The sequence below is a fragment of the Gigantopelta aegis genome, chromosome 11 (assembly GCF_016097555.1).
Source record: "Gigantopelta aegis isolate Gae_Host chromosome 11, Gae_host_genome, whole genome shotgun sequence".
Taxonomy (NCBI): Eukaryota; Metazoa; Mollusca; class Gastropoda; order Neomphalida; family Peltospiridae; genus Gigantopelta; species Gigantopelta aegis.
This window is the reverse complement of record NC_054709.1, coordinates 4546878-4570057: the sequence shown is the minus strand read 5'-3', so window position 1 is coordinate 4570057 and position 23180 is coordinate 4546878. Positions and strand designations below refer to the sequence as shown.

Sequence of the window (23180 nt, the reverse complement as noted above, 5' to 3'; positions counted from 1 at the left end):
CCCTTTAAAAACGAATCGGTCGTAGAAGCCGCATTCGATGAAAATCGAAATATAACAGCGCTCAGACTAGCAACTTTGTCGTGGCAGTTGGTAGTCTGAACCCAGCATTAAACTGGATATACACCGGATATAGCTGACAATGTACGTCATTAACTCTTCTCCAAGTGTATACGTCATATCGAGATATATGGCTGTGAGATGACCCAGCTGCATGGTTATCCAGGACCCCCCCCCCCCCCCCGATGTTTTGGACATTCAAAAATTTGTTTAACGACACTGCCAGAGAACATTAATTTTTATTTATCATCGGCTATCGTATGTCAAACAATTGATAATTCTGACATATAGTCTAAGAGAGGAAACCCGATGCATTTTTCCTCGTCAGTAGCAAGGGATCTTTTATATGCACCATACCACAGACAGGATAGCACACACCACGGCCTTTGATATACCAGTCGTGGTGCACTGGCTGGAACAAGAAATAGCCCATTGACTCTACCGACGGGGTTCGTTCCCATACCGACCGCGCATCAAGCGAGCGCTTTTCCACTGGGTTACGCCCCACCCCTACACATTCAGATATCCATAGTATAGAGGTTTGGCAGCTACACCATTACGGTTACGGATAATCATAACGGGGAGGATTTACGAAGCCTGTCTATCATGCAGTGGCGTAGCGTGGGCGGTTGCCCCGGGCGCAAAATTCTGAACTGGTGGAAGCGACTCGGGGAGTGCTAACGGTCCACTGGTTAGGGGGCGCAGTACTTGCCTTGCCCCGGGCGCTGGCAACCCACGCTACGCCACTGTGTTTATGTCTTATACGCGTGTAACTACATACATTTACAATGCTTAATGTTAATATGTACATTGTGTAATGATTTAAGAATCAAATATATGCAAAAAACAAAGACACAGATGTGAACTTAACAGTCTTAAAATTTTAATTTTTCTGGAAACAAAAACTAATGTTTACAAATGAAAATTAATTAAATTTGTTTGTGATGCTCGAGAAGTATTCAGTGACAGTGGAGCAGTGAGGGGGCATGAGTGCAATGCCCCCCCCCCCCCCCACCACCACCATCAAACATTTTTTTCCTGTATTGAATTTTATAAAATCATGCATTCATACATACGAATTTTGCTCCCCCCCCCCCCCCCCAATATAAAATCATGGCTACGCCAGTGTTCTGTAATAATACCCCTGCCCCCTCCAAGCAGATTGAGTTGAACTATGTTAGTAAATAGTTAATAAACAGACCATTCTAAAATTTTAGTGACTTTTACTTCTTTTTTTTTACCCTATTGGTGATATATATGTTTTATTTTATACTATATACATGTAACGCGCCACTCATTGTTAAGGGGTGATCAAATAAACTATTTTGAAGAAAAAAAACCCCGTTTCTTTGTTTTGTTTAACGACACCACTAAAACGCATTGATTAATTAAGCATCGGCTATTGGATGTCTTTGAGAAGAAAACCGCTATATGTGTCCATTAGTTGCAAGGGATATTTTATATGCACCATTCCATAGACAGGATAGCACATACCACGACCTTTGATATACCTGTCGTGGTGCACTGGCTGGATCGAGAAATAGCCCAATGGGCTGTAACGTTGAGTTATGGTATACACATTTAAGAAATAATTATAGGATACAGTATGTAATACAAATCTAGAATAAGTAAGTATTCCTGGTTGGTGTGAACTATTTCTAGTTTCACTAGTAGGAAGAAGTAAGGGGTTTATTTCTGTCAGCGACATAGCCTGGAGTAAAAGTTTAAAAGGTCTGAAGGGCCTGAACCTGTTACAGGGTGGGGGTGGGGGAGTGGGAGTGGGAGTGGGGGAGTGGGATTCGAGGATATGCTCCACTGAGAAAATGTCGGATACCGCATTTTCAGCCTTTTGAACATTACAGGGAAATCCCCCTCCCTTCCACACAAACACGCACGTATACACACGCGCGCACGCACGCACCCACACAAACATACACACGCGCGCATGCACCCACATACACACTCGCGCATGCACCCACACACATACACACACAAACATACACACGCGCGCACGCACCCACACACACATACACACGCGCGCACGCACCCACACACACAAACATACACACGCACCCACACACATAAACATACACACGCGCGCACGCACCCACACACACATACACACGCGCGCACACACACACACACACACACACACACATTCTGTGACCTTTGTTGTTTCGTTTAACAGGTTCCGTTTAATTGTTTACAGATTTTTGTACAAAAGTTAAAACATGCTCTGAATGGGAGTCAGTACCAGGATGCGAACCCAGTACCTACCAGCCGTAAGTTCGAGGTCGGTTCTTTTGGATTTCCTTCGCTGACATACGCGCACCAGTCTAAACTATATATGCATACAAACGTTGACAAATTAAACATAATAAAAATTGAAAACTGCATAATGACATTACCAAAGCAATATTTCTAAAATCCAATTAGATGAAAGACAATGCCGCTACAGAGTAATGATGAAATATTATACAAATACGAGGTATAACGAGCAGTATTGATGAAGAAGTTTCAAATACGTATTTGTGTATCCTAATTCGAGAAAATGTGTTGAAGGAATATAGTCATGATATCGCAGACGACTCAAATGGGACAGGAAGGAAGGAAATGTTTCGTTAAATGACGCACTCAACACTTTTTATTTACTGTTATTTGGACAAATCGGACCATGATTCAATGATGAAGGCATCTTAAATGTGTACGGGGCGGGACGTAGCCCAGTGGTAAAGCGTCCACCTGATGCACGGTCGGTTCGCGATCGATCCCCGTCGGTGGGCTCATTGGACTATTTCTTTTTCCAACCAGTGCACCACGACCGGAATATCAAAGGCCGTGGTATATGCTATCCTGTCTGTGGGATGGTTCCTATAAAAGATCCTTTGCTACTAATGGAACAAATGTAGCGGGTTTCCTCTCTAAGACTATATGTCAAAATACCAACGTGTGACATGTAAAACTAGGTGGCAGGCCTCTTATAGCCAATGATTAGTGTGGGTAGTCACTGTTTTGTGCAAAGAATCGATCTAAAAAGCGATAACTGATTTGCTGTTCAGATTAGTTTGTCCTCTTATCTGGATCGTAGGACCCTCGTGGAAGAAAATGTGTATTTTTGGGGTCCTACTCTTATATAAACAAAGATAAAAATTGAGGTTGTACCCCACCCCCACCTACATTAGAGACGGTGGCCCCCTCCACTACAGATTGTGTCCCCCTACGGACTTGCTTATCAAAGGATATGTCAAAACTCGGGCCGTCAGGCAGAGCTCGAAAGCTCGAGTGGCCTCTAGCCCTCCCCTTATTGATATGTTACCATAAGTCAGCATATCAATAAGGGGAGGGTTAGAGGGTTACTCGAGCTAGCAGACAGACAGACAGAAATAGAGAACATCATAGGTATACCCCCATGTCATGCTGTTACAACAAGTCAACATATCAATAAGGGAAGGGCTAGAGGTTACTCGAGCTAGCGGAGAGACAGAAATAGAGAACATCATAGGTATACCCCCATGTCATGCTGTTACCACAAGTTAACATATCAATAAGGGAAGGGCTAGAGGTTACTCGAGCTAGCGGATAGACAGACAGAAATAGAGAACATCATAGGTATACCCCCATGTCACGCTGTTACAACAAGTTAACATATCAATAAGGGAAGGGCTAGAGGTTACTCGAGCTAGCGGAGAGACAGACAGACAGACAGACAGACAGAAATAGAGAACATCATAGGTATACCCCCATGTCATGCTGTTACAACAAGTTAACATATCAATAAGGGAAGGGCTAGAGGTTACTCGAGCTAGCAGATAGACAGACAGAAATAGAGAATATCATAGGTATACCCCCATGTCATGCTGTTACAACAAGTTAACATATCAATAAGGGAAGGGCTAGAGGTTACTCGAGCTAGCGGAGAGACAGACAGACAGACAGACAGACAGACAGAAATAGAGAATATCATAGGTATACCCCCATGTCATACTGTTACCACAAGTCAACATATCAATAAGGGAAGGGCTAGAGGTTACTCGAGCTAGCGGAAAGACAGACAGAAATAGAGAACATCATAGGTATACCCCCATGTAATGCTGTTACAACAAGTCAACATATCAATAAGGGAAGGGCTAGAGGTTACTCGAGCTAGCGGAGAGACAGACAGACAGACAGACAGACAGAAATAGAGAACATCATAGGTATACCCCCATGTAATGCTGTTACAACAAGTCAACATATCAATAAGGGAAGGGCTAGAGGTTACTCGAGCTAGCGGAGAGACAGACAGACAGACAGACAGACAGACAGACAGACAGAAATAGAGAATATCATAGGTATACCCCCATGTAATGCTGTTACAACAAGTCAACATATCAATAAGGGAAGGGCTAGAGGTTACTCGAGCTAGCGGAGAGACAGACAGACAGACAGAAATAGAGAATATTATAGGTATACCCCCATGTCATGCTGTTACCACAAGTCAACATATCAATAAGGGAAGGGCTAGAGGTTACTCGAGCTAGCAGATAGACAGGCAGAAATAGAGAATATCATAGGTATACCCCCATGTAATGCTGTTACAACAAGTCAACATATCAATAAGGGAAGGGCTAGAGGTTACTCGAGCTAGCGGAGAGACAGACAGACAGAAATAGAGAATATCATAGGTATACCCCCATGTAATGCTGTTACAACAAGTCAACATATCAATAAGGGAAGGGCTAGAGGTTCTCGAGCTAGCGGAGAGACAGACAGACAGACAGACAGAAATAGAAAACATCATAGGTATACCCCACCCCATGTCATCCGCTGCTGAAATATCTACATTCTGTTGAGCAGACGACTTTCTTTTAGTGTGAGTAATTACTGCTATTTTATTAATATCTTGGCTAATGGTTTTACCAATTGTACATAGACATGAAACGTTAGTGTAATTTCCAAACATTTGTGTTTTTTTCGTTTTCTTTTCACATAAAGTCAAAGTGACAAAAACAAAAGTAATAATAAATAAAAACAAAGACACAAAAAGAGAAACAAAACAATTTATAAAAAAGAAATTATTAGTGGTAGGTGGGGCGGGAGGCATACATTCATTACGAAGTGATGATACCTGGCGTTCATCACACACAGACATACACAAAACACTTCATTATTAGTCCTCGGAGTCGTGTCGGGTTTCGTTGTCAGTGTACTCTCATCTCGAAAACCGATTGTTTTTCGAAACGTTTGTCAAAGCCTCCGTGAGTGATATCCTCCCAGGGAAAAAGGAATGGAAGTCGTAAAATGGCTTATTCCCTATTTTCGCGTGCTTCTGCTCGTTACATATTTAATTCATACCACGATCGCATTACATGTCTGGCGATCAGAATCGTCAAGGTGGGCACAGACATAAACTTAATCATCAATTGTAGGTGATTGTAAATGCATTATACAGCTATTTTACATGATGTTTTAAATTGTATTATTTTAAAGGGACATTCTTGAATTTGCTGCAATTTTTAAGATGTTATCGACTAACAGAGACTTTTTAACGATTGTAATTACATATCAAATATATTTTTCTGCGTAAAATATTAGTGGCTGTATATTAAACGTGTTTCTGGTCGTTCTAGTATTTGTACTATGTTAAATTTCATTTCATTTCCTAAAATATTATTTTTTCGTACGTACGAAATTATTTGAAGACAAAATCCAGTTTGGGCTTCTTACAAATATTAAGACGACCAGAAACACATTGAATATACAGACACTGATATTCTAAATAAGAAAATATATGTAATATGTAAGGTTAATCGTAGACATATTTTATTAGTCGGGAACATCTTACAATGCAGCACACTCAGGAATGTCCCTTTAAATTGTATTATTTTAAACTCTGGACGAGATAAAACAGGGTCATTGCATCCCCTACCCACCGCCACCACTACTTATATTTATTGCCGTTAACAAAAACGCATAGCCATCTGGGTACAGGTCGAGAATCACTTGCTTATATAGTTAAGTAAGACCTTAACCAACATTTTTCAAAGTGAATATTAAAATATAAAGTTTTTATAAGCAATAAAATAAAACCTAATTATGATTTGTTCCAGTGTTACTAAAAAGGAGAGGAAACAGGAGACAGAAAAGGTAAGATAAGAAAAAGGTTACGGTATTATGTTTACATACATAATAATACTACGCGAGTGACCGTTAGATACCATTTATTTCACATCGAGTTTTTTTAAAACGTATCTAACGAGAGAATACGTTTTTAAACAACGAGTTGTAAAATAAATAGTATTTAAAGGACACGAATGTAGTATTCTATTATTCTTAAAAATACCGGGGGGAAAAACAGTTTTAAAATAAATTTAAACGCCTTTTCCAACTAAAACCTATTTATATCCGTAGTACTTATAGTTAATTTGTGCGTCACTGACGACTCAATTTCATGTACGTCACAAAGTGATCAATTCGACCGTGTTTTTCTTCTTGTGACCTGTGCTGAGTTCAGCCAGCCCGAGTCCTAGTCCAAGTCAAATATTTTTAACATGCTCATATACCACTAGAGTTTTGAGCACGTCTGTCCCGGGTCCCGTCTCTGGATAGTAAATGGCCTGACCCGGGACAGACGCCAGAGCAGAAAAACGTCAGCTAGACTTTTTCATATGCTTTACGGTAAACCAAATGGCCACGTTGGGAACCAACCAAATAGTTTGCGTACGTTGGCGAAACGTTTGCTGGCTGAACTTGGGGCAGACCATCACCTAGGAGCAGCAAATGTTGTCACACGTATATGTGTTAACAGTGTGTGTTATCAAAAATAACGAACAATGTTCTCACCAACAGGTATGTAAGACAATAGATTATTTTTAACCTTATTAGGTAGTTGAAACACCATCGACTACTTATTTAGTTTTGAAAGTTCACCAAATTTGATATATAGGTTTTTCAGCTTATATACTGAACAACAAAACAAAAACCGAACATGTTAATTTAGCGTCGTACAGTGAAACCACTCAAAACCGGACCCTCTGTAAACCGGAATTCCTCCAAAACCGGACATTTTCCATGGTCCTTTTTTTAAAATCTGTACAGAAAATAACCTCTCTAAACCGGATACCTCTTAAAACCGGACATTTTACTTGGCCCTGAGGGTGTCCGGTTTAGAGGGGTATTCGGTTATAATCACATTAGGTTTTATGTGTGTTAATATTATAAATGTCTTGTGGATATTTTAGGACCATTTTGACAGTTTATTTACCGAATCAACTATAGCATGATGTGTATATTTATATTTATATTTATATACATACAGAGTGACAATCTTCTAAATTGGACACTGCCGGGACCAAGCAAAATGTCCGGTTTTAAGATTTATCCAGTTTAGATAGGTTACGTTTTGTACTGTTTGAGGGAATTCCAGTTTACAGAGGGTCCTGTTTTGAGAACTTTCACTCTGTGTGTGCGTGCGTGCGTTCGTGCGTGTGTGGAAATGACGTTTACAGAACAATTAAAGATAACCTTTCTTTGGAAAAACAAACTCTTAGAATACACCATATGGGCTAAATAATAATGACTGAACGTCTGTAAGTATTTGGCAAACTATTGATTGATTCCATGCATCTCTGTCTAGTGTCTCGTCTATAGGAGGACAGCCACTCTCGGAGAAATCCACTACTGGAAAATCCTTCTTGCATCGCCACAAAGAGGACTGCCAATTACATAGCAGTTTACTAAATCAACACTAGCACAGGACAGAGCTCACTGGAATAAATACAGCCTTGGTGACATGCATTCATAACATCTATTTATATTATTATACACCGAGTCCTAGTCCAATATTTGACTTGGACTAGGACTCGGGCTGACTTGGTGTTATAGGGTCGCAGGAAATATATTAAGGGGGTGTCTTAATAAAGCTGTATTATGACGTAATATAATGCAACTGATAAAGGCTTGTAAATCGGCCTTAAGCTATTGCATTTTATTACTTAAAGAGAACATATATATACATACATACATACAGACTTTAATAAACTATCTGTCTGTCTGTCTGTCTGTCTGTCTACATACATACAAACATACATACATACATACATACATACATATACATACATATATACATATATATATATATATATATATATATATAGACAGACAGATATATATACAGATAGACAGACAGATAGATAGATATATAGATAGATATATAGACAGAAATATAGATATAGATAGATACATAGATATATAGATACATAGATAGATATAATATTTCCGTCCAGTGTTCAGTTTAAATTTATGTTTTGTTCGTTTGATGTTGTTCTTTTAAATATATGTTTATATATATATATATATATACACACACACACACACACAGACAGACAGACAGACAGACAGACAGACAGATAGATAGATAGATAGATAGATAGATAGATAGATAGATAGATAGATAGATAGATAGATGGACAGATAGATGGACAGATAGATATATAGACAGAAATATAGATATAGATAGATACATAGATATATAGATACATAGATAGATATTATATTTCCGTCCAGTGTTCAATTTAAATTTATGTTTTGTTCGGTTGTTGTTGTTGTTTTAAATGTGTGTGTAAATTAATTTATGATAATAGTGTTAACACTTAACAGATACCTCTGTTGAACACGAATATAACAATTTTGTCTTACAACTGATTAGGCTTATGATTATGTTATTTTCAATTTCATTGAATTCAACAAATACTGGCTATTTACAAGTAAAACATATAATAAAACAAACTTAAAAAAAAAACTATGGATATCGAATGTCGGTCACTAAAATACGCCTACTGATAAACACTGGCTATGTACACAACGATACCCTCGAGTACAACCGATAAGTGTTTTTATTTCTCGATCCATTCAAATTAACACAACTATATATTTAGTAAAAAACATGTGAAGTATTATCTGCCTTGCAGTTCGCTAGATATCATCTCTGACATTTGAGGATTCTGTTAAACATTGCTATTGTGTTAATAAAATTTCCATTATGTCATCACGGTAACCCCAGACTACGTTTTTACTCTATAATGAATTTGTATTCAACCACATATCTGATTTCAGAAAAATATTGTGTTAGTTTCCACGCACGTGCATTCGAGGAGAACGAGTGAAATAGGCATAAATCTGTCTGTCTTTCTGTACATTCGTCTGTCAGTCCGTCCATTCGTCCGTTTGTTTTGTCTGACTGTTTATTTATGTCTATAAATCGACTTACCTACCATCATATCTACCTACCTACTTACCCACCTACGTACCTATATACCTATATGTAAGCACTCACACATGCACACAAACATACAAACATGCATACAGGCATGCCTGCATACCTACATACATCTATGCATGTAACAGTCAACCTCGACATACATACAATATATAGATATTCATACATCAATTCATACTAGCCAGTGCCAGGTCTTCCCACTGTTTCGTGCACGTAAGCGGGATCGACCACGTAGATTGTAGGCCCCATGCATATAGTTCAGTTAAAGAGCATCTTTTTTTATTGATGTCTGGATAGGTCAGAACGCATCGTGGTTAGTCTGTAATTTGTGGGCGATTTGGTGTCATAGGTTCGAGTCACAGCAACGGACATGGGACAATTTGTGTGGCTAAAAAGGATTTTATTCCCTGCGCCAGTGCGTTAATATCTATGTATGTAACAGTCAACCTTGACATACGTACAATATATAGATATTCATACACCAATACACACTAGCCAGTGCCAGGTCTGCCCACTGTGTCCAGCTACGGCATGGGACAATGTGTGAGGCCAGAAAGGATTTAGTTATCCCCTGCGCCATTGCGTTAATATCCATGTATGCAATAGTAAACCCGACATACAAACAATATATAGATATACACACATCAATACATTCTAGCAAGTGTCAGATCTGCCCACTGTTTCATGTACGTAAACGGGATCGGCCGCGTAACTTGTGGCCCCATGCCTTGCATGCCTTTTATATGCTGATGATACTGCGCTTATTGCAACAAATGCCTCTGATCTACAACAATCTTTAAATGTGTTTTTCCAGTACTGTAACAAATGGAAACTAAAAATTAATGCAAATAAAACTAAAATAATAATGTTTAATGGCAACGGAAATGATTATAAAAAAGCTTATATCATAGGAAACCACAAACTAGAAAACGTAAATGAGTACAAATATTTAGGTCTAACTTTCACTAAACTATACAAATTTAATATAACCAAAAAAAAATTTTTAAACAAAAGGCAACAAAAGCAATGTATTTTGTTCTATCAAAATCCAAAGACAACAACTTATCAATAGAATGTAAACTAAGATTATTTGACTCATTGGTACTTCCGATTCTTTTATATGGGTGTGAAATCTGGGGTTACGAAAATATAGACATTATTGAAGCCATCCACATAAATGTTTGAGACATATTTTACCTGTGAAAAAAGGAACCCCATTTTTCATGTTATATGGAGAACTAGGAAGAAAACCGCTTAAGTTTATTATCCAACAAAGAATTAAAAGTTTCTGGGCCCGGATTGTCTCTGGCAAACAAACAAAAATATCGTTCTTATTGTATCAGCTAATGTTAAACGACTCTTCTTTACATAACTATCATTATAAATGGATGAGACATGTAGAAGATATATTCAATAACTTAGGTATGACAAATATTTGGTTGTCACTTAGATTTACCTCAGTACGTTCTCTTCTTGATCATGTTAAATTAAGGCAAAATGACCAGTATTTACAACAATGGAATAGTGACAAATCCTCATCATCAAGGGGCAAAACGAACTCCATATTTAAAGAAAATCTTTGTTTAGAGAAATACTTTACTTTATTACCACATAAATCCTGGACAACTTTATTAAAGTTCAGAACATCCAATCACTATCTGCCAATCGAAACAGGACGCTGGAACAACATTCCAGTAGAATATATTTTGTAATAATGATATTGGTGACGAATTTCACTATTTATTCATGTGTACGTTTTCTGCAAACTCTCGTAAATCATTGTTAAAACCATATTACTATATTAAACCTAACATGCTTAAATTTAAACAATTAATGACAAATAATCAAATAAGTGTTCTTAAGAAATTGTGTAAATTAACAAGAGAAATTATGGACAAATGCCATAAACCCTAAAGAACAACAGAAAAGTATTTTGGATAATTATGTTCGAGTGTATTATTTATTTATTATTAGAATTAATAACTCATTTATATTGTGTATATAGTGTTCACATACTTGTCTTTAATATACTATATATCATACAGGTACTACTTGCATTACTTGTATATTATCACTATTTTGTCAAAATAATACGAGTATGTAATTAGCAAATTACCATATTATCTCATGTAAACCCCATCTTGTCACTGTAATATATTGTGTATTGCATGAACCTCACATGCTGTTGTGTAACGGCCTGAGTTGTAATAAAGTTTCTGTTTCTGTTTCTGTTTCTGTATATGGCTGAGTAAAAGAGCATCCTTTTTATGGATGCCTCATTTGCTCAGAAGGTATCGTGGCAAATCTGAAATTTGAGGGCGATTCGGTGCCATAGGTTCGAGTCTCAGCAACGGCATGGGACAATTTGTGAGGCCAGAAAGGATTTAATTATCCCCTGTGCCAGTGCGTTAATATCTATGTATGTAACAGTCAACCTCGACATACATACAATATATAGATATTCATACATACATACATACATACATACATACATACATATAATAAAATAATTGATTGATTGACCGATTGGTTGACCGATTGGTTGACCGATTGATTGATTGTCGATTGATCAAAAAGGTTATCGGGAGACTGTGTGAATCGGCGAAGTCGTTCTCGCAGAAGTTTGTGGATGTTTTTTGTTTTAATATCCAGACGAACGTGACATAAATAACAGACAATCTTTATAAATAAATTTAAAACACACTTATTAATAATGACGATAACATTTCATATTTCAGTTTACAATAATTAAATTCCGTTACATTCATTATAAGCTAACGTCACTCCACTGATCCAGCCGTAGCAACAGGAGTTTGTTCATTGCTCGATGAACGTAAAAATAACGTTGTTAGGTAACGTCATACCTGATGACTTTACGTTGATATGTTTGTCCTTCTAAGCGCTACTGTTTTAGAACCAAACAATAATTCAAAATAAAATATTAACTTTTAATATCATTATTAATAAGTATATATAAAATTTAATTATAAGGATTGTCTGTTATTTCGTTTACGTTCATCTGTGTATGAACAAACAAAAATCATCCGCAAACTTATGCGTGAATGGCTTCGCTGATTCACAAAGTTTGTGGATGATTTTTTATTTATTTTGTCATACCCCGATAAACCTTTAAAAAAAATAGTCAATCCTTAATTATTTTTGTTTTTGTTCAATAAGACAAAGTACAAATATAAAATTACGTCATCAGATATGACGTTCCCTGGAGACGTAATATTTACGTTCATCGAGAAATAATTAAATTTTCTTTGCGTCTATACACTTTACGGCAATCTGATTGGTCCAGAGGTGCTTACTTTTTTCCGTTCATATCTCGATGAACCATAATTTTTTTAGCCACGCCTACTCCCTCCCCCCTTGACTCGCACTACTTTTGTGCAACAAGCCGGGTTATTCAGGCACCCATACTTAGATATTTTGAAGAAATCACACATAAAAGCTACAAAAGCAATTTACAAAATGTATACGATAAATTAATGGAAAATGCTATAGCAGAGTAGACATGTAGATCTATACACATTGATTTAAAACAACAACAACAACAAATATCTTCGCTAATCATGGCATGAGACGCGGACAGTGGCCAAAAAAATCATGTAGGAAACTTCACGCCTGTAACTTACTTGTAAGCGATGTTCTACAGCTGTTGGCGAACATTAAACGGTTCCACCGACTGCATAAATGATAGACACGTTCCCTTCATTCACTTTCATAAAATATAAACTAAACACGAATAGGACAATTCCTTCCAATATAACTAAATGATCCGTAAAAATGCATATTAGCTAGAGAAAATGGCATCGCTTGTCAAAATTACGTCATTTACCAAATGACGTCATTTACAAAAATCACCTGATTCAAATAATAGTGAATGAACGTTTGCATTCTTACGCGAAATAAGTATCAATGAAGTTTACACAAACAATACTACAGGCGTATTTAAAGCTAAACAAAATAAATTCAGTTACGTATTGTTAAAGTATGCATATAAATTTAATTATAAGATTTGACCGCAATTATTGTTTGGTTCATGCAAGTATGAACCGAAAAAACGATGTGCACACTTTTTTATCACCCTCTACGCGGAGTCATACAGTGTGCACATCGGTTTTTTCGGTTCATACTTGCATGAACCAAAAATTAATTGCGGTCAATTCTTAAATGAATAAATTGCCGTTGCTACGGCTGGACCAATGGAATGACGTTATATTGTAATGAATGTAACTGAAATTTAATCATTTGAACTTAACATCAATATCATCATGAATAATTAAAATTTCGCCAAAATAAAAAAGCCAACAACAATAAAACCCAGACGCGACGTTATTGTCAAGAGACCACTTGTGTAACAAAATGGTTTTTTTTTTGTCTTTAGTAGCCACAGAAAACTGTCACCCGATGGTTGTTCTCAAGTTTCAACAGTCCATTTTTATTAACAATAATTATCGCGTTTGGTTTTTTATTTAAATAGTTTGTGTTACATCAGAACATTAAAAAAATATATATATGATGCTCTAAAAACAGATGTTGTCTACTTTTTCGTCGTTAAAGGAACTGTCAAAAATATATAGTTGTTGTCACATTTTACTGTTATAACTTTTTATGATATTAAAATTATATCCAATACATGATTATATTTTTCTTGCTTAAAAATAGAGAGAGAGAGAGAGAGAGAGAGAGAGAGAGAGAGAGAGAGAGAGAGAGAGAGAGAGAGAGAGAGAGAGAGAGAGAGAGAGAGATTATTACCAGATTATTTTTGGTATCATCAATATCATATATTAGGAATAAAATTGTATTATGCGAGCCTCTGGCATTTTTTTTTTCTTCTAATATATGATATTGTTGATGCTGAAACATCGATTAATTTACATCTAATTTGCAAAGTTATCAAATTCTTAAAGTATGTGATCTGAAAAATATCACATACTTTGATTGCACTGACTATGTAAAACTGTATTCGGTAGACTGTCCAAATGGACCTACATATATTTTAATAATTTTAAATCAATACTTTTAAATCAATTAAAGAAAACTAAAATTCCAAGGAATGTTTGAACAAGGTCGTGACTCCTATAAATGAAGTACAGCTATTTGCTTTGTCTAAAGGTAAACTTTCGCGCCCAAGAAGGACTGCCACTTTCAGGATTAGGCATAAGACTCGACTCTCTGGATATATATATAGCTACACTGGGTATCGTCAATCACTGTGAAAACAGTGATCATACTATTAGCATGACATTGTGTTTGTGTGCATATCCTGTTCCACAACCAACTATTGTCAAGACACCAAAAAAAGATGGCAAATTATGCATAATATCAAAATAGGTATCATTTTAGTCAGTAGTGCACCACATTTAAATGTGTATACTAAACATTTTGAAAGCCTATCGGAGTCCTTTTAAGAAGTCATAACCCTGATGACATACCCCAAAAGTTGTATTACGAATACTCCAAAAGTTGGAACAGAAGGAATATGTCTCGATATAAATGGAAAACGTACTTTTGGAAAGTTGCATTCATCCTTTTCTCACAATTTCCCGTTGCAGTCAATGGTGTGACAAATGCTGGGGTATGTACTATCTTGTCTGTCAGATGTTGTATGTAAAAATCCTTTGCTGCTACGCGGAAAGTATTTCCCCTGGCGTTATAGGGTGTTATGTTGTTTAACAACGCAACTAGAGCACATGTAATTAATCAAGACACAGCCTTGAATCTCCGTAGACTTTAGAACAATCGGAAACCCACTCGATGTACAAAAACGAATATTCTGAACCAAAAATGGTTAACGTTAACGAGAAGTACCGAAAATGTACGTAACCCATTCATCGGTTACGTAAAAACATATTTAGGTAACCCGTTTCCTTTTGGCATAACCCGTTTTCTTTTGGCATAACCCGTTATGTCCACATAAATGATGTCCTTAATGAATGCGCGAACAAAAAAATTGGTCTTGGAAATTTAGATTTGCACGATCGGTGCGCGAACGAAATGATCGTTCTCGCAATTTTCAGGGGCCCGAGAAAGGTGTATACATTTTAACAGCGTATTAATGTTATAAAGTTAAAGAGGTGGGGTTTTTTGCCGTTTATCATCACCACTACAGTACGTTGATTAATTAATCAAGGCACTGTCTTGCGTCTACGTAGCTTTTAGGACAACCGGAAAAAATACTGGTTGTACAGCATGAATGATTCCAAACAAACAACTGTAGGCTTCAACCAAAAATAAGGTACAAAGTTGGATTTGTTTTGGAAAATATGTAATTAAAAAATTCACAGAATGGCCCGTTGTTGTTCTTTCGTAATAGATATCGTATATATTTATTTGACGTAGATTGGGGGGAAAATGCCCAAATGAAACTGAAGAATGGTGCGTCAGGATTAAATACTTAAAATTGCGTGATCTATTCTGAATGCTTAAATACCAAAAACACATTTGAGAAATATATTCAAAGAAAATATGCGCTGAAAATTTCAAGCTATTCCAAAGAGTAATTGGTGAATGCATACGAAATAAAAAGGGGCGGGTTTAGCTCAGTCGGTTGAGTTTTCGGCTGAGGTGCTTGCGTCGCAGGATCGAACCACTTCGGTGGATCCATTCAACTGCTTGGGGGATTTTTTTTCTCTCATTACAACCAGTGCACCACAATTGGTCAAAAGGCCCCGGTATGTGCTGTCCTGTCTGTGGGGAAAGTGCATATAAAAGATCCCTTGATGCTAATGGAAACATGTTAGTGGCTATCTTCTGATGACTACGAGTCAGAATTACCAAATTTAATTAATCAATGTGCTCTAGAGGTGTCGGTAAAAAAAAAAAATTAACAAACAAACTTTAACTAAACAAAATGTTAATTTTAATATTGTTACTTACGAAAATCATTGTGATCTATTACCCCCTTAAAGTCAAATCCAATTTGTTTAAAGACACCACTAGAGCACATTCATTAATTAATCATCGGCTACTGGATATTAAACATTTAGTAATTTTATCATATAGTCTTAGAGAAAAACTGCTACGTTTTTTTTCATTTGCAGGATCTTTTATATACATTTTCCACTGGCAGGACAACACATACCTCGACCTTTGTTTAATACCTTAAAGGTACCGACCTTAGTAAAATAGTGACGTTTGAACTTAATTTTTTACTTTCGATAAATTCTGCCGGTCGGCTGGTGTTTTCAGCAGCTATGCGAGATTTTTCTGAAAATCAAAGCCGGGTTTTGCGAAGCGATTCATCAAGTGCCTAACTATCTTACGCACATAAGAGTGCATACCATCAAATCAAATCTCATAGACGACAATAGTAACATATGTGGCTAAAACTCCTATCAGCAGCGTATCAATCGACATATACACCACGAATGTAAATGCTACCACCCCTCACCCTTAAATTATATCAGAAAAAAAGAGAGATAACGGGTAACGTCAATGACTACCCTAGTTCCGCGCACAATTTGAGGACTTTATTTTACCCTATACACGTTTCAAGCACAAGGCTATTTGACACAGTGGTACTAGATGAAATGAAATTACATACATTTTTGCCCAGATGAATTTTGTTTGAACAAAAACACTGTTTTTAAGTTCAGGTTAATTCTGGAATTGTTTATAACGACGTGCATAACGTAACTGTTTTCCCGTTCAGATTAATTCTGGAGTTGTTTATAACTACGTGCATAACGTAATTGTTTTTAAGTTCAGATTAATTCTGGAGTTGTTTATAACGACGTGCATAACGTAACTGTTTTTAAGTTCATATTTATTTTCGAGTTGTTTATTACGACGTGCATAACGTAGCTATTTTTAAGTTCAGATTAATTCTGAAGTTATTTTTAACGACGTGCATAACGTAACTGTTTTTAAGTTCAGATTAATTCTGGAGTTGTTTATAACGATGTGCATAACGTAACTGTTTTTAAGTTCAGATTAATTCTGGAGTTGTTTATAACGACGTGAATAACGTAACTTTTTAAATTGAGATTAATTCTGGAGTTGTTTATAACGATGTGCATAACGTAACTGTTTTCACGTTGAGATTAATTCTGGAGTTGTTTATAACGATGTGCATAACGTAACTGTTTTTACGTTCAGATTAATTCTGGAGTTGTTTATAATGATGTGCATAACGTAACTGTTTTCACATTCAGATTAATTCTATAATCGCGCTTAAAAGTACAGCCGAAGTTATATATTAATTTCACGAATACTGATGACGTCATTGGTTTATTATGAGACTTGTTCTCGAAACCAACTATTATCTTTGGAATCCCATATCCTTGGTGTGAAATTGGTAGACATAACCAAAGATTTTTAGAAATCGAATTATTTAATTAAGCAATAAGCAAATTTTTGAAAACGAGCACCATTTTGTAATACCATCGCATGCCGCTTAAGCGATTTAAGATTACGTTACTTCACGACAATGATTCTACACACTGTCTTGCAATAATCCCAGAATTATAATAAATTTAACAAAGTTAATGCATTTTGCTATGATTTATCATCAATAGATTGATTTTGTTAAGTGTTACCTGTCCTTCCCCTTTACCATTACTCTTTCTAGTGGGTAATTTCTCAACTTTTGTGTTTTGAAATATAGGGGCTGGACGTATCCCAGTGGTAAATCGCTCGCTTGATGCGCGATCGGTATGGGATCTATCCCCGTCGGTGGGCCCACTGGGTTATTTCTCGTTCCAGCCAGTGCACCACGACTGGTATATCAAAGGCCGTCGTATGTGCTATCCTGTCTGTGGGATGGTGCATATAAAAGATCCCTTGCTGCATTAGAAAAAACTGTAGCGGCTTTCCTCTGTCAGAGTCAGAAATATCAAATGTTTGACACCCAATAGTCGATGATTAATTAATCAATGTGTTCTAGTGGTGTCGTTAAACCAAACAAACCTTTTTCTTCTTTGTTTTGAAATATTGTTTGTTTGTTTGTTTGTTGGTTGGTTGGTTGTTTGGTTGGTTGGTTGGTTGCTTTTTGTTTTGTTTTGGGGGATTTTCTGTGTTTCTTTGTTTTGTTTTTGTGTTTTTTTATTATTATTTTTTGGGGTTTTTTATTTGTTTTTGTTTGGGCTTTTTATATTTAGGTTTTTTTTAGTTATTTCTCCACTAACCCCAATTACTGAAATGTTTTTCTTTTATGTTTTGCTATAAGTGTTTGCAATTCTTCATACAATAAACTATTTATCAATAGACAGTTACTGTTGCGAGCGACAATCAGTGTATGTTGTTTTAATGACGGTGTGAAATATCTGTTATACTCGCGCTCTGGGAAATGCTGTTCATGCAACTGAACATAACAACTCTATAACAAACACATTAGTTCCAACACGTGCGCCGTAAGTGGTCATTTCATATCGGTGATGTAATTGATAAGCCATCGGCTATAAGGCTGGAAGGTACTGCGTTCGCTTCCCAATACCAGATCCTAAACAGGAGGTATTTTAACAGCTAAGTGTGGAGAGATTTGATAGCTATGTCCGGTCGAGGTGCTGGAGTGGTAGGATCAAACCTCCTCGGTGGAACCATTCTCTGAATGTTTTTTCTTTATTCAACCTGGTTACCCCAGACTATATAGTCCGTCTGACAGGAAACGTCGTTTTTATATTATGGAATTTACTACAAGTTATTTATTTCTGAGCTGATTGTTTTTCATAGTCAGGGAACACCTTTTTATACTATGGAATTTACTACAAGTTATTTATTTCTGAGGTGATTGTTTTTCATAGTCAGGGAACACCTTTTTATACTATGGAATTTACTACAAGTTATTTATTTCTGAGCTGATTGTTTTTCATAGTCAGGGAACACCTTTTTATACTATGGAATTTACTACAAGTTATTTATTTATGAGCTGACTGTTTTCTAAATTACACAAAAAAATACTTGTTGGGTTTTTTATTTCATTTCCAAAGCACTTTCATTTTTCTTCTTAAGTCAAACCAAACTGAAATTATTTATTTAAAAACAAAAGGATGGAACGGACTATTGTATATGAAAATCTGTGGTATGCGGTATGTGCTATCCTGTCTCTGGAATAGTGCATATAAAAGATCTCTTGCTCCTAATGGAAAAATGTAGCATTTTTCTGAAGACAGCCTGTCATAATGTCCCGGGCCAGAACACTGGACACCCAGAGGTCGGGGCCGGGATGGACATGCCTGAAACCTTAGTGGTATAGGGGCATGTTAAAAACACTCTCTCTCTCTCTCTCTCTCTCTCTCTCTCTCTCTCTCTCTCTCTCTCTCTCTCTCTCTCTCTCTCTCTCTCTCTCTCTCTCTCTCTCTCTGTGTGTGTCATAATGTCCCGGGCCAGAACACTGGACACCCAGAGGTCGGGGCAGGGATGGACATGCCCGAAACCTTAGTGGTATAGGGGCATGTTTAAAAACTCTCTCTCTCTCTCTCTCTCTCTCTCTCTCTCTCTCTCTCTCTCTCTCTCTCTCTCTCTCTCTCTCTCTCTCTCTCTCTCTCTCTCTCTCTCTCTCTCTCTCTCTCTCTCTCTCTCTCTGTGTCATAATGTCCAAATGTTTGACATTCAATAGTCGATGATTAATAAATCAATGCCGTAGTTAAACAAAACAAACTTTAACCGAAGACTCCATGTCAGAATTACCAAATGTATAACATCCAGTAGAGCGGGACAGTGCATGCACACATTTTCTTGCGGTTAATGGGAAAATGTAGCTTTTTTCTGTAGACTATCTACTATAATTTCCAAATGTTCGAAACCCAATAGCCGACGATTAACAGATTAATACGCTCTAGTTGTGTCATTAAACAAACCAAACTTTAAAGGGACATTCCTGAGTTTGCTGCGTTGTAAGATGTTTCCGGCTAATAAAATATTTCTACGATTAAACTTACATATTAAATATACTTTCTTGTTTAGAATATCAGTGTCTATATATTCATGTGTTTCTGGTCGTCTTAATATTTGTAAGAAGCCCAAACTGGATTTTGTCTTCCAATAATTTTGTACGTACGAAAAAAAAAGTATTTAAGAAATGAAATGAAATTTAACCTAGTACAAATATTAGAACGATCAGAAACACGTTTAATATTCAGCCACTAATATTTTAGGCAGAAAAAGATATTTGATATGTAATTACAATCGTTACAAAGTCTCTTTTAGTCGATAACATCTTAAAAATAGTAGCAAACTCAGGAATGTCCCTTTAACTGAAGATTATTTTTCAGAATCACCAATTATTTCATATTCATTACAGCGGAGCAGTATATATAAAAGACCCCTTGCTGCTAATGGAAAAAATGTAGCAAATTTCTTTCAATGAATGAATGAATGAATGTTTAACGACACACCAACACAAAAACTACATCGGTAAACGCATGACACTTCAGCACGAACGAAAATACAGCGGCTGCAGGGTGTCAAACGAAGGTAAATGCGTGAATGATGTGAAGATCAATATAAAAATTCACAAGTTGAAACAAAACAGTGTAACGACGTGTCATAATAAATTAAAGAGCTCTAGTGGTGTCATTAAACACAAAAAATAATTTCACTGTTGAAGTTTTACACATGGTTATCATCACATTATTGTTGCATTTACCATAGTTTGATACCCCAATAGCCGATGTATTTTTTCGTGCTGGGGTGTCGTTAAACATTCATTCATTCATTCATTCATTCATTAAACACAATAAAAAAAAACTTAAAAAAAAAAACTGTGAGTACTTACCAGTTGTGATACTTGCCTAGAAGCGTTGTAGCACCAGCTCTGCAGATGAAGCGATTGGTGTTTTATAGCCAGGTGTAGGCATCATATTGACTATCTACCGATTATATACATCGTCATTCCTGCAGTTGTGTTGTCGGGTTGGTTCGCAAGGGGCGCGTGGGTTGGCCACACGACGAAATCCTGCACGCGCTTCCATTCACGCAGCAACCAATGGGGTTACAACATTCATTAGAAGAGCCAGTGGCTTGGTGGGTTTCGTGCCAAATGCTTCGCCGTTGCCTTGGAGACACGGGGACGGGTAACACCCACTTTTTGCGTTTGATCTCTGGCTATCTATGTCACGCAGGGAGTGTTGATATCTTCCTCGGGGGAGTTACTAAATGGAAACGAAGTGAAACATCAATATCCGTGAAAATGTTATTCCGATTACTGGAACTATGACGCGTGTGTATCATTGTTGCTGATGTGAAAATGTGCACAAAAACTGGTCCATTACAGCAAATGTATCCACTAATTTGTATCTACCTTTCCAGTGGCGGTCCCCTGAGATAATTATATCGTTACTGCCACTGTCAATTGGTTACATTTCAGTGTGTAACTTTTACCATTTGAAAACACAAATTAATTTGGTATCTCTTGCATTTAAAGGCACTTTGTCTTCAAAAGCAGTCAATTTTTTTTTTAGATAAATGACACTAAAAGTACTGTCGGAAATAAAATAAAAATGATTTTCGCCGATTATTTCATATTAAACAGACAAGTAAATATTTTGTCAATATCTCTTTAATGATAGTCTACCAAATTTAACGTTTACTTGTTTTGGCTCTCATTGATGTAGAGACCGGCCTCGGTGGCGGCGTGGTTAGGCCATCGGTCTACAGGCTGGTAGGTACTGGGTTCGGATCCCAGTCGAGGCATGGGATTTTTAATCCAGATACCGACTCTAAACCCTGAGTGAGTGCTCCGCAAGGCTCAGTGGGTAGGTGTAAACCACTTGCACCGACCAGTGATCCATAACTGGTTCAACAAAGGCCATGGTTTGTGCTATCCTGCCTGTGGGAAGCGCAAATAAAAGATCCCTTGCTGCTAATCAGAAGAGTAGCCCATGTAGTGGCGACAGCGGGTTTCCTCTCAAAATCTGTGTGGTACTTAACCATATGTCTGACGCCATATAACCGTAAATAAAATGTGTTGAGTGCGTCGTTAAATAAAACTTTTTTTCTTTTTTTTCTTGGAATTAAAAGAAAGATGTCGGTAAACAGGTAATTTGTGTATTTTATTAGAACAGACTATAACAAATTTTGGTCAAGACGTGTCAGTTTCATTGCTGTTACAATATGTGAGGGACCGTTTCTGATGACGGTGTTTACCCCTATCCCTCTCCAAAACAAAATATCTGTAGACATTTATAAGTATCTTTTGAGCAAAACTGTCAAGAACTATGCTGAGTTTGTGATCTATTATACCGGTATTAAAGGTGCTATCTCAAAGTTGCATAATGACAGCTATTGCAAATCATGTTTTTATTAAGTTTTGCTTTAACATTTAAAGACTACACCTTTAACTATATGTCCATAAATTATTATAAGAAATAATTTTATCTACTAGTAGAAAAGACATTTTTATTGGAGAATCTTTGTCACTAACAGATGCTCACATATAACTTCTAATATAGCACCTTTAAATGGTTGCAAGATTGTGTAAATTTCTAATGTACTTATATTGAATTTATATTCACTAAATATGCTGGTCATAATTAATCATTTATGCTGCAATTCAAAATAATCAGTTAACTTGCAGTTTTGAATTAAAAGGTGTTTTTAAGGGTAAATGGAATTGACACATATTATCAAAATGTGTTATAGTCTGTTCCAATAAAGGTAACAACTATCCTGTTTACTGACATATTTATTTCAATTTCAAGAGTAAACACCACCTTGTACATCAATGAGAGCCCAAACAAGTAAATACTAAATTAGGTAGAGTATCATTAAATAGGTATTTACAAAATATTTACTTGTCTGTTTAATATGAAAGAAATAATCAACGAAAATTAGTTTTATTTTATTTCCGACACTACTTTTTTTCTTCTTTTTTTTTCTTTTTCTTTTTTTAGTTTGCGTTACTATAATCTACTCGCCA

General features: G+C 36.5%; 1 protein-coding gene across 1 annotated transcript in view; it reads right to left on the bottom strand.

The window, feature by feature from the left end:
- Window positions 1-21167, bottom strand: part of LOC121385339 (HCS2 neuropeptides-like) — a 48854-nt gene extending 27687 nt beyond the window's left edge. The window contains exon 1 of the mRNA XM_041515982.1: window positions 21039-21167. The gene's annotated coding sequence lies outside the window, so the exon portion shown is untranslated. The remainder of the gene's footprint in view (window positions 1-21038) is intronic.
- Window positions 21168-23180: the final 2013 nt, after the last annotated feature.